Source organism: Aplidium turbinatum, chromosome 14, assembly GCF_918807975.1.
Source record: "Aplidium turbinatum chromosome 14, kaAplTurb1.1, whole genome shotgun sequence".
Lineage (NCBI taxonomy): Eukaryota > Metazoa > Chordata > Ascidiacea > Aplousobranchia > Polyclinidae > Aplidium > Aplidium turbinatum.
In genome coordinates this window covers 13592087-13599978 of record NC_137485.1, presented here as the reverse complement: position 1 = coordinate 13599978, position 7892 = coordinate 13592087, and positions in this window count along the sequence as shown.

Below are 7892 nucleotides of genomic sequence, written 5' to 3'. Positions count from 1 at the left end.
AACAGAAAGTACGTAAGAAGCATATAGGCTACAGTAGCCAGAAAATTGATCCAAGATCTTGATACCACCACTAAATGTGGACTTAATCGAACAACTGACTATCCAAATCAAAACGTTTCGAAATGAATCATTTGGAACGTTAATTTAGGCAGTAATGAACATTTTCCAGCTGCTACAATAAATAACCTAATAAACCCAATGCAGTAAGTTTTTATTTAATGCCATTTGCTTCATGTCTCCAATCAGTTATCGTAACTGTTCATTCATAAACAGAGATTGTTCGTGTAAATGTAAACGGTCGTTTCTTTATTCTTCATTGTCACTGCTGTCGCTTTCACTTTCTTCATCTTATTCTTCAGATTCATACAATTCTCCTGTTATATACAGAGATAAAGCAAGCTGTCTGCGATGTACCAGCCCCAAGCAATGTGGTTATCCGCACGTCTGACACTGACTGTCTTGTAATTGGCTTAGGTTGCTATGGAACTTTTGATCCTTCATTAAAGATATGGATAGAAGCTGGCTTGCAAAGCAATAACACGCAGCGGTACATCAACATCAACCAGCTGCATAGGCCTACCGCACTTGGAGTGACGATTTGCAAGTGTTTACCTGCATATCATGCCTTTACAGATTCTGATTACACCTCGTCATTTAGCAGGAAAGGGAAAGTGCGGCCGCTGAAATTACTCCAAGGAAACCACGAAGCGCAGGCAGCTTTTAGCCAACTCGGACACGACAAAGAAATTAGTGAAGACACTATCATCGCCATAGAGAACTTTGTGTGTAACATGTACAAAAACAAGAAAATTAATTATGTCAACGAAGTCCGTTTACAAATGTTTTTAGACGGCTACAAACCCAAAAAAGAAAATGAAAGGATATCATGCATACCAGAAGCTACTGTAGATAGTAGTACTCTACCACTTTGTTTACGAGTACTTCTCCAGAAGACAAGGCGCACACATCTCATCACAAGATGGTGGTTATCTTCAACTAGAAGTGAACAAGCAGCAACGTTGCTGCTAGAGTATGGCTGGAAAGAAGAAGGAGGTTCTTATAAAGTGGTGTGGTTTGAAGGTAAAGGTATAAAGCATCTTTAAATGTCTCTGCGTGGAATCTGATCTCATCCAGGAAAGTCAAGAAGAAGGTAAACAGCATTGGATGTCGCTTGGGTTACCCTTTATAAATATAAAACTTTCTCCTGGTCTATCAGTCGTTTACTTTCTTACTGTAAACATTAGCCAATAACTGGCTGTAAAGTTTCGTTTTAGGAACCTATAACCAATAGTTTCTGCAATCTTGAGAAAAATGCCTGGGTGCACTAAATAACAAATAAATGTTGAACTTTTTCCAGTTAATAGTAAGTTGCAATGTTGCATTATTCGAAGAAAAATAGACGTCTGTAAAAGATAATAAAATTACTATTGTATGTTACGCATATCTGTAGTGCATAATAGCAATTGTTTCGTACAGTCTTTATTTCTCTGTATATAACAGGAGAATTGTATGAATCTGAAGAATAAGACGAAGAAAGTAAAAGCGACACCAGTGATTGATTGATTGATTGAATCTTTATCCTCGGACTGGGAAAGCTTCTTGCAGAGCTTAATCCTGGCAGTTTCGCATACTTGTAGAGGCTTTGAATCACTGGCGCAGGCCCGGTCACCGAGATTGACAGAGTGAAGTTTCCGATTGTTGAAGGCTTGTTGTCGGGGAATTATTCCATCCATTAGATGCCGCTGAATGGAGAGCAGCCCTTAACGTGCGTTGCTCAAGCGCACACCCCGAGAGTCGAACCAGCGCCGCTATTGATCTTGAAGCTTCTTCGTTCCAGAAGTGACGCGCTAACCAATTGAGTTACCGTTTACATTTACACAAACAATCTCTGTTTATGAATGAACAGTTACAATAACTGATTGGAGACATGAAGCAAATGGCATTAAACAAAAATTTACTACATTGGGTTTATTGGGTTATTTATTGTAGCAGCTGGAAAATGTTCATTACTGCCTAAATTAACGTTCCAAATGATTCATTTCGAAACGTTTTGATTTGGATAGTCAGTTGTTCGATTAAGTCCACATTTAGTGGTGGTATCAAGATCTTGGATCAATTTTCTGGCTACTGTAGCCTATATGCTTCTTACGTACTTTCTGTTTTTGGTGTTACAAAGCCATGTATTGTCATGTCCTGTTGCCTTTTTTCGATTGACTTAATATGATTTATACAAAAACTTTTTGTAAAGTAGGCTATAGTTCCATTTCATGCATCATGGGACAGCTTGTGAATGTATTTCATCAAAACCTATATAAAAATATTTTTAAATTTAATCCATTCGTACTGTCCTGGCATAGCACTTTCGTTACACCAAGGTTGGTTCGAGAAAGGGATGAAGTAAATTAAACTATAGGAGGAGATTCACTTTTGGGTAGGTCTTTTATCACCTTTCCAACTGAGAGTATTGTTAGATTTGATATTTTGTGGTGCCCTAGAAGACTTCGTTTTGACCACGTTTGGTCCATGTACTCTATGGTGAAATAAACCCTCTGGGGGTCACTTTGATGACATCTTACATCACCTTTCCACCCGAAAATATTGTTAGATTTGATATTTTTGTGATGTCCTGACATAAGACTTCGTTTTGACCAAGTTTGGTCCATGTACTTTACGGGGTGAAATACACCTTCCGAGGGGGTCACATTAAGGAAAGTCACTTTGAAGTCACATCTTACACCACCTTTCCACCCGAAAATATTGTTAGATTTGATATTTTTGTGATGTCCTGACATAAGACTTCATTTTGACCAAGTTTGGTCCATGTACCTTATGGGGTGGAATAAACCTTCCGAGGGGGTCACATTAAGGGAAGTCACTTTGAAGGCATCTTACATCACCTTTCCACCCGAAAATATTGTTAGATTTGATATTTTTGTGATGTCCTGACATAAGACTTCATTTTGACCAAGTTTGGTCCATGTACCTTATGGGGTGGAATAAACCTTCCGAGGGGGTCACATTAAGGGAAGTCACTTTGAAGGCATCTTACATCACCTTTCCACCCGAAAATATTGTTAGATTTGATATTTTTGTGATGTCCTGACATAAGACTTCGTTTTGACCAACTTTGGTCCATGTACCTTATGGGGTGAAATTAACCCCCTGGGGGGTCACTTTGGGGGGAGTCTTACATCACCTTTCCACTCGAAAATATTGTTAGATTTGATATTTTTGTGATGTCCTGACATAGAACTTCGTTTTCACCAAGTTTGGTCCATGTACCTTATGGGGTGAAATTAACCCCCTTTTTGGGCTTTTTAGGGGGCTCTAGGGTCCAGATCCACCCGGTGCGGTCAATCTTCCATACTTTTTGTGAGTGACATGGTTGACCCCAGTAACTTCAAGGGCTCAAACCTTTTGTACCTTATGGGGTGAAATCTTCTGTCGTAGGCTCTCGGTCTATATATGTTGGCACACAGGATCAAACATCGGTAAGCTATATGCTCATTTGATGTTTTTCTATAACTTTTATCAAAAGTTAATAGAATACTTGCGACTGTTACAAAGAATTTCTCCCTTTTTTCATTTGAAATCAATATTAATTCGTTATAATCGCAGTCATTGCAAAACTGTGAGTGGTGATAGACTGCTGACCAACGTTTGCATTTCCAAGTTAATCATTGATCAACAATCTGTTGTCTTAAAAGAATTTAGTTGAACATAGCCAACATAGCCTTATTAAAAGGTTTAAGTAATTTATATGATATTTTAGTTAAGAAACCTTTACCTTTGTGCAATGTCCATTGCAATTTCAAACGACGCACCAGTGCGTTGCGACTTACAGTTTAAGAATCACTGTAGGCTAATACATACCAAAGCACAAACAATTTTTAAATTTCTTAATTTATCCGTCATGTTGAAAACTCGGAAACTTTCGCGGACCCCCGGTTGAGAACCACTGTTTTAGACCAAAGGTCTCAAGCACGAGGCACGCGGGCCGCATGCAACTTTTGGTGCGGCCCGTGATACATTTTTAAACTTTTAAATAATTATCAATTACAGTGCATATTTTTCTATAGATTTAGAAAAACAAAATGCACTTTAAAGTTGCACAAAAAAATCTGAAAATGCCCATCAAACTTCACAAGACTTTTTAGCACTACTTTGTGTCATTTTAGTGTGCGAGAAATTCGTATTGTTAAATCACAATCACATTGGCTGCTCACTTATTGTGCCATTGGCGTTATTGCAATATCAAGCTTGGACAAACAAAGCGAGTTTTAACGAACAAAACAAAATATTCGTAAGTTTTGTTTGTTACGAAGACCATTGTTGTAGCGTAGCCTATACCAAGTTGCCGAACCATGAATATTTGTGTTCGTACGAAGAACTTAGTAAGTTACCCCAGGTCCGTCGTTTCGTTTGCGTTCTTTTTTATTTTTATTTTTCATTTGCGTTTTTACCTGTTCGTACACTGTTTTTTTATCTCTTTGTTTTTACTAGTTTTTCTTGCGATCTAACGTTCTTGGTATGTTCTTACTAGCTTTGTAATTGCGTTTTTACTGTTTAATTTTGTTTATGGACTTTTTATTGTAAATTACGGCCTTCGGGTTAATTTGCAAATGTTCATTTGACTCTCAGAGCAATTTGTTTTAGACGCATTAGTTTATCAGTTTTAGACCCAGTAGGCTACCAGTGAGATCTTCAGACCCCAAACTAAGACACTTCTATTAAAAACGTACCATATCCAAAGAATACGCGGTGGTTTCTTCAAGCTCCTGGGTTTCTTAGAAAGGTTTCAGGCGTTTAAAATCATCCTGGCTCAGATCTAAAAGTATTCCTTGAATCTCCCTTGTCAACGCTACTGGGTCCGCTCCAACGCGTCATTGTCACGTGATAATGACGTCAATACGATTTATTACTTCTTTTTTATAAGTATAATGCTTGAATCGATAGTTGTTTTTAAAGATTCTTCATCTTCTTAAAACCAATACGTGTACGGTATAAACTAGAAGTTATGCTAGTTGGATGGACATCCAAGCTGATCTGCAGACGAGTTGCTCGAAGATACAATTTGCTTCAGGACAAGACCAACAACTGCAAGCCTTTGCGAAACATTTTTATTTTATAAAATGAAGAGGTTGTTGCTACGGTATTCTACATGCATGTTTATTGTATAATCTAAAATTCTAAGTGCATGCAGTGGCGTAGCCAAGGGGGGGGGGGGGGTTTTGGGGGTTACAACCCCCCCCCCCCCCCTTTGGCACGCGTGTGACGTCACGATATTGAGAATGATGCTTTCAGTCTAAAAAAAAATTGCCTAATTTTAAACAAAATTGCATTAAAAGAGCGAGATTTGCCAATACCAAACATTCAAACATCTCAGTCAGGAATTAGCAACAAGAAAACATAGAGACTTAGCTTTTTTTCCGAAAAATGCCGAAGAAAACATGATCTTATCCTTTTGCTATGCTACCGGACAGCACCATTTTACAGAAATATTTGTACCCACATTTTTGTTGAAAATGCTCTCAGAATGCACCAAATTCAAAGTAATTTGTCAAAATTTTCTGTGGTAGGCCCCCCAGACCCCCCGCCGTTGGGTGGTCAAACCCCCCCCCCCTTTCAAAATTCCTGGCTACGCTACTGAGTGGATGTGTTGACTTGAGACAAAACGCTTGAAACACGTAGACCTAGTCTAATCTGTGGCTTTAGCTGCTATATTGTCGGCTGCATAGCCGAGTGGTGAGAGCTCTGGAACGGCAATCGAAAGAGCTCCGGTTCGACCCCGCTCAAGAGCATGCGGCTGTGTCTCTGGCAGGACACTTAAAGGCATGCCTGAAGGTGGACACGAAGATTGGCTTCCTTGCCTTGCCTTCGTCCACTTAATCTAAATCTTCAGCAACCAGGCCTGGATACGACGAAAATCTACTATACTGAATAATAAAGTAAACATTTTGTAGGCTACTTTTTAATGAAGTCTGTCAGTTGAAAAACCAAAAAAAAACTATTGATTTTTAATTTTTACAATGATGTTAAACTACACGAATAAACCTAGACTACTAGGCCTACATGATTTTCACTCTAAATATCTTGATAAACTTTTCAACTACAGGTAAGCTTTCGTTAGTTTTTCACAGCCAATAGAAAGTTCTAAATAAAATCCTGAGAGCTATATTCATCATTGTGATCGCTGTTTGTTTAGCGCAGGGGTTGGCAAATATATGTGGTCTTGGGCCGCATTGAGTTACAGTGAAGGTGAAGGCCGGCAGATTATAGACCAATAAATGTTGAGGTAATTTAAAGAGGATGAGAGACCCACTGCGTAGTTCTGATGTAAAGCCGAACTATCACAAAATGCTGCACGTGACAATCAGAAGTTTTACGACGTTTCGTCAATCAGACAGGACTGACTTCTCAAAGGCAATAAACCAAGTCGGAATATAATTAATCTGTTGAATTTTATATTTCAGCTCTAGATGTCATAATATCGGTTAAAATTTAAATTTTTAAACCAAACTAAAGTTGTGAGAGAACAACCCCATAAACGAGTAGGCCTACTGTCGGCCATGTTACGGCCAAGTTCATATAGCTTAAGAAATGTCCCTGATATTAAACAATCGTGAGATTTTGAATAGAACTGCTAAAACAGGAACTGCCTGAAAGACAGGTGCTACGGACACTTCCTGAGAGTGGGGGGGTAATTTAAGCAGGGGCGGGAACGATGTTTTGACATCGACAGGGAGCTTTATAGATTATAATTATTGCATCACATTCTGGGAGCTCGCCCCCCCAGACCCTCCTTCGTATTACTGAAAGCTTCAGTTTCATATACAGCGTCTTAGATGGCATGTTTCGCGCCGAGGGCGCAAAATTTTTGCCTTTCAGCACGATTTAAAATCGAAAAATTATTTCAACGAATCTAAAATTGCGAGCAAAAGCTTTTTAACATTTGCCACATTTTTTGAGGTGTTTAGACAATTTGGTTGGAAGAGGGGACGTACGCAAAAATTCCTCTCTGTATTCTTCCTTGGCTTAAGTCTTTCAAATTTTGCACTTCAGACGCTAAATGGTTAGATTTAAAAGATCAAAAGCGTTAAGGTCAAAGCTTTCTATAACTTAATTTACAATTGCATGAATACAACACGGTAGCCTGTGCCATAACATCCGCAGTGAAAGGAAAAAGTTCCTAGAGGCCTACATTCAATTCAGAAAAAAATAAAAGCTAAAGTGCATTAACTTTTACAACAACCGAAAATATAAAGACATGGAAACAGTGCAACTGTACATAGGTTTCGTTCCTGAGTGGTAAAAGCGAAATTAAATAGTTTGTAGCAGTAAGAAACTATGACGTCACACACAAGCGCATTGTGATGCGTATATTTTTGACAGGATACATAATTTGGTCATAAAACAATGAAAACTATCAATACTACAAAAAAGTGCTCAATGCTAAGCATAAAAGCAAAGCAGAGCAAATTAAATCAAATATAGTTATTACTATCTGAAGCCTTTACAAATTGTTTCACCTAACGGATCATCAGAAGGTCTTATTCAAATAGAATAATTTGGTCATAGATGACTTGGCGTTGTCTTGCGAGTCGGAGTTTCCAAGCAAAAACCTCAAAAGTTGTGAAACAAAATAAAAACATGAAAATAAAATACAAAAGTAAAAAATATATTAAAAATAAAATTGTTATCACTACATTAGTGGAGGGGGAGTTATCACCCCCGCGGCCCCCCCTCTAACGAAGCCCATGCGAAAAGATAAGTTAGTATTCTACATCAAACCAGGATGTTTGTTTTACGCTCGGACAAACTTTAAGTGATTTTAAGTGTTTCTTGAGAAATAACGCTTCTTTCATTTTGTCTATGCTTTCAAGTATGGAAAT